This window comes from Dermacentor variabilis, chromosome 1 (assembly GCF_050947875.1).
Source record: "Dermacentor variabilis isolate Ectoservices chromosome 1, ASM5094787v1, whole genome shotgun sequence".
Taxonomy (NCBI): Eukaryota; Metazoa; Arthropoda; class Arachnida; order Ixodida; family Ixodidae; genus Dermacentor; species Dermacentor variabilis.
The window spans coordinates 228,684,065-228,701,866 of NC_134568.1; the positions used below are offsets into that span (position 1 = coordinate 228,684,065).

At 46.6% G+C, this 17,802-nt stretch overlaps 1 protein-coding gene across 5 annotated transcripts in view; it reads right to left on the bottom strand.

Moving 5' to 3' along the window:
* The window catches only part of cac (calcium voltage-gated channel subunit cacophony), a 564,571-nt gene that overhangs the window by 189,229 nt on the left and 357,540 nt on the right, over positions 1-17,802 (bottom strand). The gene's annotated exons all lie outside the window — the stretch shown is intronic.

A 17,802-nucleotide genomic window follows, 5' to 3' on the forward strand; every position in this document is an offset into this window, starting at 1 on the left:
GCGACTCTGCCACCACATTTCCTTTTCTTTTTTGCTGTTCCACAGATGACACTAGATCGATGACACTGTCAATCGATGAACAGCCTCGTCGAAATCCCGCCATAGAATCAGGGTGAATTTTGTTGTGTTCTAGGTACCATTCGAGACGCATGAGGATCATGCGTTCCATGGGCTTGCCGACGCAGCTGGCAAGTGCTATAGGCCGATACGATGCCAGTTCGAGCGGCGACTTTCCTGCTTTTAGTAGCGGTACCAGGCGGCTGCGTTTCCACTCCTGTGGGACGACACCATCTTGTTATGAATTATTAAAAAGGCTGAGGAGTTCTCTTCGTGCTTCTCGGCCTAGGTGGTGCAAAGTAGTGTATGTTATGTCATCGGGCCCTGGTGAAGACGAACACCTACAGAGCGCCATAGCAGCTTCTAATTCTTCCATAGAGAATGGAGCCCCCATACTTGTATCTCGTGGACCGGGGATGTCGCATAAAGCCATGTCAGGTACTACAAATGTGCCGTCGGCGATTTTCGCGCAAAATTCCTTTGCAACGTCTATCTCACGGCGGTTTTGATAGAGAGCAAGGGCGTTAAAAGAGTGTCGTTGCTGGTTTCTTGAGCAAACACCCCTTAGGGCACGCCACACACGGGACAATGGCTTGCGGGGGTCTAGTGTCTCGCAATAGCAGTTCTATCTTTGATCCTGGAAATGATTATCAGCAGCGCTCTTATGGACATGAAACGCGCTTACGACAACGTTTCGCATCAACCCATTCTAGACGCACTTTTGACAATTGAACTAGGAGGGCGAGTATATCGATGGATCAGAAACTACTTGACACAAAGGTCCTTGTTCGTACGTACGGAATATGGTCCGACTACCGACCACTACATATGCCGAGGAGTTCCCCAAGGTGGTGTTCTAAGCCCTATTCTTTTCAACCTCGCGCTTCTTGGGCTGGCCGAATCCCTACCGGAAACAGTGAGTGTCTTAACCTACGCCGACGACATCTGCATCTGGTCGTGAGCGGTCACTCGCATGCAAGTTCGCGCAAGGCTACAGAAAGCAGCAACACAGGCACCTCACTATCTTCACACACAAGGCCTTACCATCTCAACAGAAAAATGCGCGTTAGTCGCACGAAAAGCCATGTCTCGTTATCCAGTATGCATAAATGGCCAGCCTATCTCCTACAAGAGAAATCATCGGTTTTTGGGTGTCATTGTGGATCGGGACCTCTCTTGGAGCCCTCACGTTGCCCACTTGAAGAAGAAGCTCACATCTATTGTTCATGTCTTCAAGTTCATCGCCGGGAAAACATGGGGATCATCAGTGGGCTCCATGCTGCAGTTATATCGAGCATTTTTTCTCGGATTGCTGCGTTATAGTTCTCCCGTGCTTGCTAAAACATGCAAGCCAAATCTTCGAGAACTTCAGAGCATGCAAGCACAGGCGCTAAGTGTTTGCCTAGGCCTTCCGGGGAGCGCCTCAACAGCAGGAACCATTATAATGGCTCAAGACCATCCGATCACGACTTACATTAGCACCGACACGCTTAGGGCACATGTTCATCATGTTTCACGCATGCAATCAAGCTCTCTTGCCTGCCTGCCAGAACGACGACCACAGGCCTCCTTCTGCAACGAGGTCAGCATCCATCGTGCCTCCTTACCATAGGGTTTCACACCCTCAGCACGTTCAACCTCAGCTTTATGATGTTTAAAACAACCTCAAGTGCGTCTTATAGTTCCAGGGATAAGAAAGAAGCCCGACCTGCCTACCTTGGCCATGAAGCAAGCAGCTCTGGATTGTTTGAACACTTTCTACTTCGACCGAGTCTGCATATATACGGATGGCTCTTCCACTCAGACCAGCTCTACCGGCGCAGTGGTTATACCATCACGATCAATTAGCATCCGATACAAGATTTCTCACTTGACAACATCGACCGGGTCGGAGCTTGTTGCCCTCCGAGTTGCCATTGATTACATTAACAACCAACGTGCTAATCGGTGGGCAATATTCTGCGATTCGAAGGCGGCCTTACAATGTCTTCTGCCATCTCTTCGTCGCGGGTCCTGTGAACAACTAGTGTTGGAGATACGAGAAATGCACCATCGTATGATAGAAAAAGGACACCACGTCGTGTTTCAGTGGCTGCCTGGCCATTGCGGTATCTCCGGTAACGACCTCGCTGACGAATCTGCTAGGAAAGCACACGAAGGAGAAACCCTTGTTTCTGTACCTTTATGGCGGACCGACGCAGCCCAACACCTAAGCAAGCTAGCACACCGCATGACATTAGAGAAGTGGCACACACGTGAATTCACCCAAAATCGATTACATTCCCTCGACCCCTCAATGCAACTGCGGCTGTTACCAGGGCTTCCGCGAAATGAGGAAACATTGCTGTGCCGCTTACGCTTGGGCGTCGCATTCACCAATGCATATACGTTTTTGACTGGGATGGCTGATAGCGCCGACTGCAATGCCTGCGGTGTCGAGGAAACTATAGAACATCTATTGTGCTACTGCCCGTCTTTTGAAAACGAAAGACATGACCTCTGCACAGCTCTCAATCAGCTAAATAGAACGCCATTCACCTTGATCAAGATCTTGGGACCATGGCCTCGCATATCGCAGCTACAAAAGGCCACAAAAGCGCTGCTGCGATATTTAAAAGCTACTGGATTGAGTCAGCGTCTGTGATCCGGACTGAGTGACCGAACGATATCGCCAGTAGACTTTCTCTTGTTCTTTTAATCTTTCCGTCCCTTTTTCCTTTCCCCGGTGTAGGGTAGCCCACCAGGCTCAGTCCTTGTTAACCTCTCTACCTTTCCTTTATCATTTGCTCTCTCTTGCCACCACTTTTCTGTGTCGGGTATGTTTCGAACCCCTTTTCTGCGCCGATCCTGGAGGTAGTGCAGAGCAACACCAATAATATTACATTAATTTCAGGTTTGAGCGCTGTTAATGTTGCTGACTTTTAATATTTATGTGTGAGAATATTTAAGATGAAAGGCATGCGCTGTTAGTGTTTTGTTCCACGACATTCGTTTCTGGGCTCCCATTCAAAAAATTCTGAGGAATAATTTTGTCAAGAATGGAAGGCATGGTAGGATCAACTTTCGTGGTATAATGCTTTGGCGATATACCTCGCATAGACCACACATAATATAGCATGGCATGGCATATAGCATACTTATACCTAAATATATGCGCAACCTCACGGCGACGGCAAAAATTCGCTTGGACTGTCCATATACTTGATATCGCAATAAAAGCTCATGCTAGGAAGATCGTTGAAAGACTGCAGTGCATTGCGTTTCTAAGAATGAAAACTTGAAAGGTGAACAATGTATATCGGAACAAGGGTGTAACTTCGTTACATGGCCATAGCATAGCAGTCAGAGAGAAGAACACAACCGTACCTTACTCTTACTTTCTAGGTTCACTCTCGTTTATTGTCATGTTATTCGCTCAACCATGATGCAGCGCATCATTCACGAGTTCACCCCACGAAACTGGTATCACTGAGAACTTGCGTTCCTGGCACTCTAACGTGAGTGAACAGATTGTACAGATGGTATGCTCATGCCCAACGTATGCACACAGTCGATTATGCACGGCTGTCTCCCCTTGTTACCCTGCCGACGGATGCAGGCTGCAATGTCGCGAGCCCTTTGATCGACTTGCGATAAGATGATCGTAATTAAGTTCACCATTGAAGCAGACCCTACGAGCCCTTTTAAGATAAATTTCGATAGTGAAAGAACGGAAGTATGTAGGATAAAGCGCACCGACAAAAAACAAAGAAAGAGAGAAGCGGGACTGCGCGCAGTCGATCACAGAATTTTTATGTTACCGCTGATTGCAAAAAAGAGACGAAGAGCGCTATCTTTGCTTGCGCCAAAACTGAGTGTGCGGCGCGCCTCGAATGGGAGAGAGAGGCGCGTTTAATGGCAGCTGAACATGCCACGCTGGTCGCGAGCGCAGGAAGCCCGCAAACGACGAAGAATGTGCACGCTTGCACCGCCCGGTTGCACGCGCGCGAACACGCATGCACGAGGGTTATTTACAGAATGCGATTCGGGCCAGTGTCCCGGATGAACGTAAGGTGCAATCATCGACCACATCTGAGAATGAGACGGCCCCTGTCGAGAAAATGAAGGACTTTTCGATTATTTCGCCGACGATTCTCCGAAGCACGTCGCGGCAACGTGTATCACGAGAAGGAGTTATCTTAAAGCGGACGGCGTTTCTGTGGCCCTCGTCGCTCGTTTTTTACGGTCGGCGGTCCGACATTCGTCGCCGATGCAAAGTGCGCGTGCTCTTACCGATTTGCGGGGCGCGTGCCGTGAGTGTATCGGATGAATAAGGAAATCAGTAAGCTTCCGAAGCAATCATACTTTCTCCTTTCTGCCGACCTTTCTTATACCTCGAAGAGCGCGCAGGATTTGGCACAATTTGGAGCAGGACGGTTTGATCCCAAGAATCTTTTTCTTTCGATTTTTGTTTTCATATTTGTCGGCACAATATATGTAAAACAATTTTTGCAACAAATTTTCACTACACTTTAATGCTTATCCAACTGGAGTACTCCCGAAAAGAAAGAGAGTTTAGTAGGCCCTATATATATATATATATATATATATATGGAAAGAAAGCTCTTTTATCGTCATTTTCTTTATTTCCTCTGCAGTGACAACAGCCATTTCCTGGTTATCCCACAGAGGGGCGTAGGGAAAAACTGACGACAGCGTGGGCAAAAAGCACAAGGAAAGGCATACGTTGCTTACAGATTATTAGACGATCGCTCGAGAGTCGCATGTGCTGCGCGGCCGGGCGCAACTATCTGCTAACGATGGTGGAATGATTCAGCGACGGTTCGAGGACGTCACTACAGTGCGACGATGCAGGTGGCGCGATCAGACGGTGCCAGAGGACTGAAATTATGGTGCCAGGGCTAACGTCGCGGTTGAAGGATGCAAGAACGAAAATAGAGGACCAGTGTCAGCGATAGAGAAATTGTAATCGGAACTGTCACGGAACTTTCCCAGAGTTGTCACGCATAGTCATAACTTAAAGGAAACAAAAAGCATCAAGCACTTAACATCTAAATGAAGAGCACTTCTTGCTATCATCAATACTGGAAGATTAAAATTCATCGCCGTCGACAGCGTTAAACTTTAGTAGCCTGTCGCGCGTTGATCTTTGAGAGCCTTACGTATGTAGCGAAGGAACCCTGAAACGATTAGGATGCTTGAGCGCCAGCGCACTATAATGTGCTCGAGGTGGTATTTGTGAGCGCTGTCGGGTGACTTTAAATGTCTTCTGCAAATGCTGTTATTTATAAAGAAATTTTAAAGGTTTCACGATCGTGCCGTTGAAAGAGACGTTTCTCCGCGTGTGTTTTCCCCCGCCATTCCCCCTGTACGTGAAATCCGTGGGTGATGTCATTAAGGCGTGCCATGTCATCTGTAATACATTCTGCACACTGTTGCACAGATTTATGTAATAGTCTATTTGAGCACTATAATATGTTTGTCATTAAAGAATAATGAAAGGGAGAAGGCAATGAAGATAAACGATTCTTCAAAGATATGGTCCGTTTCTGTCTGAGAATGTGGACCATCTGCTGAAGCGGCTGTATGCATACGCGTGAATTTGTGCGCTAGTGCCCGGAAATGATTGCAGTAAATAGTCTATCAAAAAAATATGCCGGGCCACGCGGAACAGCTGTCGGGCTGCTGGGAGGAACGGGAGAGGAGAGAAAGAATGCGACAAAGGGCTCACAATACGTCGAGCGATAGGGCGAGCGAAGGATTGAACTTGTGCTTGTGTCCTTTAGAAAAGAATTTAGGTGCCGTGACATCTTCTGCCACATTAGAGAAACACGCCCGGTCATCGGACACACCTGCCACGGTGTGGCTTGTCGTGGTTGTAGCCCCTACTCTCCCCGCCTCATGGACGCTAGCCAGCCAGCGCTCGCCTTTGCGCGCTGCAAGTCAGTGCGCTGCAACGAGCGCACGCTGTAGAGAAACGCCAGCGCTGCAACTAAATTTCACCGCGAGGCTATACCATCGTCGCGAGAAAGAAAGGGTCGCAAAGAGACAGAGGAGCATGTTTTCTTTTTTTTCGAACCAACCGTGTGTAGACTACACTCGCGTCACAGGACGACGTTGTGCCATGGAGGAGGTATGCAGACAGATTTGTACGAATTTTGAGTTGGGAAGGAACACAACTACTCGAGTTCAAGGTAACATTTATAATCACTTGTAGAGTATGCATCATAGCGCGCAGCCACAGAAATATCGTGAGAAAGCTGTTCAAGTGAGAGGCTTTTATGTGGAAAATATTATCTTGGGTACAACACGTATCATTTCAGAGACCCTTTAAAGGGATGCTAAAGGTTACCAGAAACTCAAGTTAAAGTGGTAGAGCAATCTTCTAGAACGTCTAAGGCGTCACTATAATCGCGAACAGAGCTTTAGTAACCGAGAAATTGAGGTAAATGCATGACACGATTTGAGACCCCCCAGCGACATTCCGGTACTAGCCCGATGACGAAAGCACTCCTCATAATTTGTGTTACTAATGCTCATCTACTCGTATTAAAAATGTCATTTCATTCGACTATAAGACGGAAAAAATGCTACTTGTCTACGTCTATTCGATTCTAAGAAAAAATAACATTTTGACGTTACCCTTCAGTAATATGAGTGGTCGAAAGGTTTCGTTTTCGCTCGACTCTGCGCGCTCGACTCTGCGCCGCGCCCGCTTTGGAGTTTCAGTAGTTTCGTTATCGCGTCGTGCTGTGAGGGTTCTGCTGGCTCGCGAAACTTTCATTTGGAAGAAGCAGCGAGAATGCCACGTCCATGTGATGTCGTGGAAAGCCCTCGTTGCTTTCCTGCTCCGGAGAGCCGGTGTCGAGGCCGCCGTCGTAGTAAGCAACGACGCCGGCAGCGCGAGCCCTCAGCAGCAGGTCGCGCTCGCCAGTGCTCAAATCGCTGAAGTTGGGCCCACCATCGCGAGCCAATCTGTCATTGTCAGGGTCCATTGCGACGAGCGTCGAAGTTTGCGTGATAGAATGAAGTACCAGCATATGGTCCCGCGTTTCTCCTTCCACTAGCCACCATACTCCCGCTTTCGCTCTGCTGTCGACTCTGTGTTGGCTCTGTTTCTGGCCGCGCGTTTGCGTTTTGCACAGAAAAGCCGTAGCGCCGTCTGCGGACGCCGTTCTACTCACCGATGGCGCAACGTCACTATGAGACCATGATGTCAGTACTCCTCGATCGGAGGGCGGGTGATTTGAACTGCGCTAGAGGTACGCGGACGCTTCAGAATGCATTTTCTCTTAAAATAACTCTCTCCTTGGCACGAAACAAGCGTTTCGAGGTTTCTGGGATGGTATTTCAACAGTCCACGTTGACTTAATAGTAACCTTTAGTGTCCCTTTAACAAAAGCAAAGAAATACCTAAGGAGGCGTTCATGACGCCGAAAACGTTTCAAACTCGTCCAATGGCAGACTACGCTGCTTATTCTTTGACACGCTGACGGATGTCAGGTAAAACGCCTTGCGCATCGCTTCAACATCTCTAGGTGTCAAAAAACATAACGACCAAGCGAATGGATCTCTAGGTATTAAGGCAGCCGCGCTCTCTTGACCGAGAAACTGTAGGGAAGAGGTGGCTAGTGACAGGCTGCTTCTGGGGTGTTCCTTTGTTGTGCGTACGCTTGTTGTGTGCTTAATTGTCGAGGTACGCGATAATTATGACACGCGTATCTACAAAACTTCTTTCACGTAGGACAGTTTCCTGACCATGGGCGCTTGACACTCACAATAGCGATCGACCTAATAGCGAGACGGTCGCCGAAGCTATGACCTTTTGCGCGTAGTACTTGCGTATGAAAACTTTTGTGATCACGGGACCGCGTGTTTGCGCGAGAGAACGTCCATCTTGTGTTATTTAAACAATTGTTATCGTTTCTCTGACTTGGGGATAATTATTAGATTATAGTCCAGAACCCACGTACAAGCTAAAAAATGATCACAAATAAATAAAAGAGAGATAGCGAGAGAGAAAGAAAGAAAGAAAAATTAACATCCAGGTTACTGTTGGTTGCTTCTTTCGTTACTATTAGAGACAGGACTTCTGCGTTGACAAGCCCTGCGCTTTTACAATAGCAAAGCTTTCGACAACGCAAATAATTATTTGTACGCTTGTTTACGCGAGTATACTCAGGCGGAAAAGTTTTCAGAGGGTTACTAGATCAGATGGGAGGCTCCTAAAGTCGGCCTACAATCGCCGGCAAGATGGAACACTAACGCAACACCCAAGCGGCATTGTTTTTTGTTTTTGCTTTGTTTTTTTTTTCTGCTCTGCATTATGCGTCTCGTACTCGGAGGCTTGGGCAGACGCATGCTTTGGAAATGTAGTTATCAACGGTTCGTGGTTCCAGTAAGACGAGTCTTGGCGCCGGTCCAAATTGATGACGCACTGCGCAGGGTCGATAAAAGGCGCCCACTAAGCTGAGTGAATGCATGCGTGTGGAGAGGGAGGAGGTGCAGACACGCGAAGTCATACATACACCAACAACCCTGAGAATATCGAGAACGAAGGACGGCAAAAAGGCGCGCATAGGATCCAGGAGTAGTGAGCACAATGACACATTCTACCTGAGACAGCACCGCAATAGGTGCTCATCATGAGGAGTTCGGGACTATCTTTCAAGAACTGTGCGTTGCAGTGTTTACTCCACTAATTAGAAGCGCTGTCTTTTATTTTTTTTTCGGGAAGCCCCATCCTGACGGCGTCGGCGCTATCAAAAGAGAAAGGCAGATTGCGCAACTTGGACAAGAAAAATTGAACAGAAGTGTGCCGTAGATAAAATAACGACGAATGGAAGCCCTATTAACGAAAAATTCGTTCGTTTTGTTACGCTGACCATTTTAAACCCTCATAGGAATGACTGAGCGACGCACCCATAAGTAACAAGCAATCAAATCGCCTAAAGATGCCCGTGCACTGATTAACATTCGCGAAAAAGAAATCGGTCGCTGAGAGACAAAGAGAGAAACAAGCTTTAAGGGTATGCTGGATATGTTAGCCTGGCTGTTCGCCTGACATGCTACTCCAGGTGCTGGTTGATGAGCTATAAATTGAGTGAATGCATTCAAGATAGACGCCTTCCAATGGTGCGAAAGTAAATTTCGAAAAGGGGACCCTTACAATAGCATAAATTTATTTGGTTAGAAAATTTAACAACTACCAATACGTCCAAGGCACGTCATGCAGCAAAGAAATAGCAGATCTGAAGGCAACGGCATCTGCATGGCTCCCATTTCAAGCGTCCCAAGAAAGTGAGAGGTGTCATAAGGGACGGCGGTTAAACAGGCATAGACCGGTTGGCCACTCTGAGCTGGGGAATGGGTCTAACAGATGAGAAGAAGGAAAAATGAGTTCATGGTGGCGTAAACTGGGTTGCTCTAGCTACAGATATAAAAATGCAGCAGCGAATGCGATCAGTGAGGTAACAAACTATATCTCGCTGAATTACTTTTCCTCTAGTTGATTTAAAGATGTCAATTTTGGCGTCAATTTGGGCCGCATTGAGCACATAATTTTTATATACGAAGACATATCTCTCACTTTCTCTCTCTCTCACGCGCACACACAGATACACACATGCAAGCACACGCACTCAAACTCATACACACATGCGTACACACATATACACACACGCACATGCACTCACACGCACGCACACAAGCACGTACATGCATGCACACACCCACGCACGCATGCACACGAGCACAGATACACGCACACACACGCTCACACACCCACACGCACGCACTGGCACGGACACACACACACACATACGTGCATCCACATACTCACGCAAGCACACACACGAGCACAGACAAACACACGCACTCACTCACCTACACACACACACACACAAACACACACACACACACACACACACACACACACACACACACACACACACACACACACACACACACACACACACACACACACACACACACACACACACACACACACACACACACACAAACACACACAAACACACACAAACACAAACACAAACACACACACACACACACACACACGTAAACACACACACACACGCACACGCACACACACACGCGCACACACACACACACACACACACACACACACACACACACACACACACACACACACACACACACACACACACACACACACAAACACACACAAACACACACAAACACAAACACAAACACACACACACACACACACACACGTAAACACACACACACACGCACACGCACACACACACGCGCACACACACACACACACACACACACACACACACACACACACACACACACACACACACACACACACACACACACACGTGCTCTAGCGGCAGCCTAAAGATAATGCTCGTTTATAATATCTGGACGTACTTAAAGAAAGGACCACGTAAGGACATTTTATTGAGATGCCTGAAGTACAAATACGAAAATAATATGAGTGAGGTCTCTTTCTCAAAACTGATTTTCTCTATCCGAATGTTCTTTTTTCATAACCCGTGTGCTTACCGCAGTACTCTGTGTAGAATAATAGTACCGTTGACGTCGGTGTTTACAATATCCTTTAGTGTCAGGAGGGCGGGAAGAGAAAAGCAGAAGTCAGGGAGGTTAACCAGAATAACGTCCGGTTGGCTACCCTGCACCGGAGGAATGGGAAAGGGGAAAACAAAGATGACAGGGATTCTAACTTGGAGATTCTAAGAAGAGACTGTCAGGAGAGAGAGGAGACATTAAAGAATGCTGGAGAGGCTTGCCTGGAATGCGAAAAACTCTTAGTGATTTATTGGCTGTTGAGGCAAATGCTCTCTGCCGGACTTAAAATTTTATATCCTGAACTACTCGGCCATCTTTTTTTGCGATCGAACGCCTCCTGAGACCATACACACTTCTGCAACTAATGGTACACACTGTTGGGACACGGGCGAATGTTAAAGCTCATTGTTTTTTTTTTTTTTGTTAGACATGAAGTGATAATAACCGATATAGAGAGGTGTGTCATTGTATTCGGTTCTCTCTCGCGGTAGTGCAGCTTATAATTATTGACGTACTGTGACTTTTTGAGCGCTGACCGTTCCTATGACACGTGCGTGCCCACTCAAACCGCCTGAACCAATTTGTACAACGTACTTCACAGTAAAAATAGTTTCTTTCTCTCGGTTACATTGTTCGTGAGAACGCAACGCGCAAAACGTTTTCTTTCTTTCGTTTATCTACCATTCTGTCTAGAAGGAATGTAGAAAGATAACCAACAGAGTAGCACTACAGGACTTGGCCAACATAGAAAATATCCCATTACAATGCTCGAAACACTTCTCACTGATAACCACGTCGAAGCCCAGAAATGCAACGAAGTCTAAAGCACTGTAACACGAGAAGTAGAGTTCGGTACAATGTACGTGATCAGTAGCTATGGCAGCTAAATAATCAAAATGCACCCCGAATGGCAGTTACGTAAGAACATTTTCTAACCCTGGCAGGGGTAACGTTAAAAACTAATTTGAACTTATTTCCTTTCCACCATCGACCAGGGCCAGCCGTTCAATCCGTGCGACGGTATAAGTAGGCACCACTCGAGTCTACAGAACGCTCGCCGTGTAACGATCCACTCCTCTCGCATCCGTGCGCCCTGACATGTTGCACACGGCCGCTGAGCGGAAACGCTGGCGCGCGTGCGCACGACGCTCGTGCTGGGAGCGGCACGCAGCCCCGCCGTCGAGCTGACTGAACGGAAGGTGAAAAATGTGACATGGAGGCAGATCTCTCCCAGTGCCTGAGCCCCCGTAAGCGGCGCTCAGTTAAAACACTCTAATGACAAATGGCGAATGAAACAAGGGTGGAACACAATTACGCAAGGACTGTTGGCACTATAATGATGCCGGCTCCAGATTGTGTAATACTTTAAATCCACTTTAAATCCAAATCAGCTTTATAAGGCAAGCTGCTGGAATAGTTTGCTCGTTTTGCTCGACTAAAGGGGGCACGCCGCACGCCAAACGCACGATGATTGTTTGGCAGCGAATGTTGCAAGGGAACGCACCCACTTTGTTTCACATTTCTTATTGCTTATTCCGTATAAACGTATGTTCAAACAGAGGGCTTCGACAGAAATAAAGCAGTTGTAAGTTTTCACCAGATCGTCATTCGTTCATCCTTTCTTACGCTGCACTCCATCTTTTCTTGAGCAAGAAACGATACATGTTTTTCTTTCTATCGCATTGCGATATTGCTTTGCTTTTTATTTATGTCATTTGCACCTTTATTTCGGCATTAATTTTCCATATACTTCATACTATCTTTCTGTGACTGTAACTTCTGCGTCAAATGGAAACGTAACGAAGAAATTCGAACCATAACAGAAAACTGGGCTGATTGCGGTCGATGCTGTGGCACCATATTAATGTGGTTGATTTATACGTTCTGTGTACAATCCGCTTATCATTGTACTTGAAAGCACAAGGCACACTTATTTGACATCCAGCGTCGAACATTCTTACTTCTTTTTTTACTAAGCTTCAGAACTGTACCGTTTGATTTTCATTTCCCCTGGACTGGACTTTCACGCCCTGTCGTTTTCTAAATGGTACGCCGACCCTATAGAACCTACTATCCCAGCTTTTGTCTAGCGCCCTGAACACCTCAGTTACCGTAAACGAGGGCCCTGCTTTTTACTCATAAGAACACTCAGTTACAGTTTTCTTACACTCGCTGTTCTTTGTCAGTATATGTGTCAACCTTTAAGAGCCCATAGTGTGCTGGCTAGATTTTTTTTTTTTTTTTGGGGGGGGGGGGGGGAGACTGAAACAAAGTGGTCGATACACTTTCGGAAAGAACGTGAAATGTTTTTCAGTAATTTTTTTATATCCATTGTGAGAGTACGTGCAGAGAAATAAAAGTGTCAGTGTGGTTGAGAAAACAAAAATTTGAGCTCACACCGCACTGCGCAGCAGCCAAATATTTTCTGTCTGTCCTGCCAAATTTTGTCTGCTCCTTTCTGTGTCCGTGTTCACTTCGCGCTACAATCCAAGATCATGTTACCGTACCAACTCGCCCAACTTTCTATCCTTTTGCAAATATTTTCTTCGCATCATATGACAATCAGGGGCCCTATAACGCAAGACTATTCCAATGTTTTATCCCGATTTCCTGACGTCAAATTTACGTAACCGCCGACGCAAGCATCGGGAGGTGACCCGCAGCGTTGCCTGAACAGCCCAATCAAACGGTCTCCTCGTTTATAAGAGGTCACTTTTGTTTGCTTTCAAAACGAATAACATTGCCTACATTGAGCTTATTGAGTTTTTCTTATCTTATTGGCTGACAAAAGAGGAGGAGCACGCTAAAGTGGAGAGGGATTCGATGGGGCCGAGCCAGCGCACTAAAATAGATAACCGGATGAAGAGGGTGGTGCCGGCGTTTGCGATTGGTCCGCTTTCCCTTATTAGGTTGCGGTGGTTTGTCTAATATCGCGGTGGCGTGCAACGGACAGTTAAAATTGCCTCTAAAACAGATGCTCAGTAAAAAAGCGTTGGCACAGCGATGTCGTATGCGTGCCGAAATGGCTCGATAACGTTATACGGCTACGCAAAATGTTTTATTATACGCAAATAAGCCCATGCTCTTCGGCAGGTGCGAGTAGCCAGTGCCTGAGCGCTGAGCGGCAGCCATCTTCTATTCCTTTCGGAACGGGGCAGTCTCCGGCTATTTAGAAAAAAATCCGGTTTTCTTCGGCATATTAATGCATCTTTAACGTGTACACGTCACTTTGACGCAATGAATTTTTGCGGTTTTCTGACGTCGAGTGACAGGCAGGTGATGTGGGTGCAGCTGAAACCTTTTGACCAGTGGCAGAGGGTTAATGGCGAAACGGTGTCGAATCAAAAATAATTCTTTCCTTTTGTTCGGTCGAATCATGCATAATCAGTGTGTACACGTCATATCAGATTGGGAGCTATCGCGGTTTTTGTGACGTCGCGTGAAAGACAGGCGAAGTGGGGGTGGTTCAAAAAAGTTTTTGACCAATCGCGGAGGGCTTACTGCAGAGCTCTAATAGAAAAGTTTGGAATAGATTTACGTTATAGCGCCTCAGGCCTTGTGGGGTCGCAGTAGTATGTGGGTACGTGCACCCGTGCAAGGGTTGAGACAATTATAACTCTCTGATCTTTCTATTCCCCCTTCCCATTTCCTTCTTCCTCCCACTCCCTGCCTCTTACTTTCCTTTCTTTATATTATCTCTCTCTTGCTTAGAAACATTATTATATGTCACAGCAACAAGACAGAATGACAGCACTGGTTATTATATATGTTTCCTACGGGATATAGTGGACAAAGATGGACTAAACGGACTGGGAGGGCATTCGTAGCTATAACTTTCAGCAGTTGAAAGTGGCCAACCTTCTCTTTTCCGTGGTATTTCCCTTCCTTTTAAGAGTGTAAATCGGCGATAAGTGCAGTTTTCTCCGGACTACATGATGAAAGCTATGCCAAATCATTGTTTTGTGCGCTTTAAGCACTGCAACGCTGTAAGGCTGCAATGTCTTCCCGGCGTATTCGCGATCTGACGACGCACGGAGTCGCCTCGTCTATTTGACATTACGTGTTGGCCGCGGCGCAATCCCATGGAGCCGAAATGGGTTTGATGCGGTGGCCAATCAAAGGGGCTAACCTCACGGTACGCGTTTCGGTCCTTGATAACTTCGCGGTAACGGGGCGTCGTGGAACAGACGCGCCGAAGCCTCACGACGCAATGCCAAAATACCTCGTAAATATGCCCTACGAAGCTGCTGCTTAAGAAATGCGGTACCTGACAAGGATATCGTTGTATAAAAAAATAAGAAAAACAGAAGACAGTGATCTGGGTGCGCATTTACAAAACCTCTCTTATGGTAAATGATATCCATGAATGACCATCGATGCGGCGACTGTCTTGTTATCACGGTTATCGCTAGCATGGGTAAAGAGTGCCAGAGCGCCAGCCAATATAGGAACTCTGTTTTGTAATACAAGCTTTGCGAATATCGACCATGGTAGTGCGTTAAAACAGCCTATAACGATTCTGGTCTATAACTAAGTCACTGCGCTGTTTTCACAGTGCAAACGTACTATAATATCTTGTCAGGTAGATAATATTTTGCAACATATTGTGCCTCAAGCGCCGGCTCATCATGTAAGACCGCTTCAGACGCAGCGTCGGTCTCAGATGCTGAATCGGCTAACTTGTGCTGTTACATGTCTTTACGTCATAACTCGTTAGACGTGCCTGAAAGTTGTGGTTGCTTGCAGATTTCGAACAACATCTCGCAGTAGTTCGTCGCTGAATTGCTTAAAAGTGCACTGGCTTCGTCCAACAAAGAAACAAAAGGTGCATCTAAGGTTTATACTTCGCCACTCTTGCTCCTAAAAAATGATGGCTACATCCACTAAGAAACAGCACCTTAAACAGGCCCATTTGGAACAAGCCACGATTAAATTGTGTGTTTGGGTGACGCCGAACGTAAAAGGGAAATAAGACAAAACACTTCGTAGAAGCTAACAAAATAAGAAACGCGAGACCGTACCACATTCAGCGCGTTGCCAAAGGCTTTCTGTGAGCATCCAACGTCCCGATTATCTCAACCGATATCAGAGACTTGCGAAGTTTATTCCTATTTCTTCGATTAGACAAGCACGTTCGATATAACGGAGCTAGACACAAGAACATGTTTCGCAGATTATTTCTGTTCCGTTTGTTTAATATGCGATGCTGTAGGCAGTACATAGCAAAGCAGAACCTCCACGTCGAATACAGCATGTTCTAACGTGCCCGATGACATTATTTAGCACTTGTCAGAGCATATGTTAAGTAACGTCATTGGGATCACGAAAAATTGCTGTATTACAGACTCACGATAATGACGCCCGGAATAAGGATAATCGTTACTGCATGTTCTGCCCCAAACCAAACATTCAGGTTAGAAAACGTAGTCGAGTGCCCTTTGCGTGTACAGAGAAAGATCCGCTAGCTGGCTTTGTTTGTTCAGTCGTGTTAGAGCTCACTAGCCTAGACGAAGTTTGAGACATTTGTAAATATCGCTAATGTACAAGCATGACATGCAGACGCAACATTGTCGGGGTTGTTTCGTTTATGAGCTGTCCGACTGCTACACTCAACCGGATACTCCATCGATAAATTGGAAAGCAAAATGCTCTGTGGGTTTCGAGATTGAACGACATCACCATAAATAAATTAGATTTCACTCAATTTTCTTGTCCACAATGCTACATATATTCGTTTGCAGCGTTCAGATCTATAGGTTCTAAGGATGCGTACGGAGATGGGAACAGCAGAACCCTGCTGCTTACCGCTTTTCTAAAAATAAAAAAAAAAACAATGACAAAAAATCGCACACAACATACTTTCTTTCCCAGCCTAGGTATGTGCTGCTAAAGAAGGAAGTGTTGGCCTTCAAATGCACAAAGCGGACAGGAATAGAGTAGATGCATTCAAAGGTAAACAGAGAGAGGAGGGTCGCGAAGAAGCAGTAAATGGATCAGAAGCGCTAAGTACAAAATAAGTCTTATTGCACGAATGAAATTTAGGATGGAAATCGCCCCTCATTAGGCAGCTGCGTTAATACCTTGGGGGGGCGGGGGGGGGGGGGGGGCTTAGCCAGCTTAATTTATGGGCTGCTTGCGTCTAGGCGCTGACAAACAACAGAATGTCGGAGCGGCTATGCAGGAACGCTCACGTTGTTTAGTTCGAATGAAAACAATCAAGTCGTCATCAATACGCTAAGTTCCGCCGTAGAAATTGTCGCACCTTAATAATCACGTCTGGTAACAGAAGTATCCAAAGAGCAAAGTCGGCCACAGTCAATAAATCTGTTAGCTGGCAACAGTAGGTTAAATGAGCAGCGCTCGACTGAAAACACAATTATCACGAGGAAGGTTTCTCGGCACTCTGGGTTTTGCATTTTTTTTCCTGGATTGGTAATGTCAATTCACGCACTGACAAGAAGTGGCGAAGATGGCAAATATCAATATATACAAACGACAGCACTACGTGAACCTTAAATGAGCTAGAGTGATGTTACTTACAACGTTGTCGTAGAAGCGGTTTGAATGCAATTGTTCAGTCTTGCCGGATTGTGGACTCGATATACAACTCTGTATTTTCCATCAGCGTTGCTAATCACCTGTTAATAGTACCATGCTTAGGAAAGTGGTCATGCACATCGGAATACACCCGAACTATTCAGAAAACATGCCATTTTGCATGCTTGTTGATAACAAACACCGCGGGTAGCAATAATTGAACTGTTTATGTTTGCGCCCTCAGGATTTCGTTCTTATTGTGAGAGAAACATTCGTATATCACGCGGCAGCGGGCGCACACACTGCATGTAGTTTATTATGTTTATGTACAGCCGGCTATTAAAGCTACCGAGCGCTCAGAAGCCAAACACAGCAACTTCCGGCCGCTTTTGATCTACCGGTCCGGTCCGTTAGTGCCGCACTGCCTTTCGGTGCGTCCGTGATAGCGCAGGGTTCCCGCCCACTTTAGGTCAGAGCACGCAACGAACGCTCCGGGGCACCGAATCCGGGGTGAAGTGGCGGCCCTCGCAGGGCTTGACGCGCGAGGACTTTGCCGGCGTGTGCATGGTAGTCGCACCAGGGTGCTCTTGTGGTCGAGCACTCTGGCGCGGGACCGATTAGCGCGGTGCG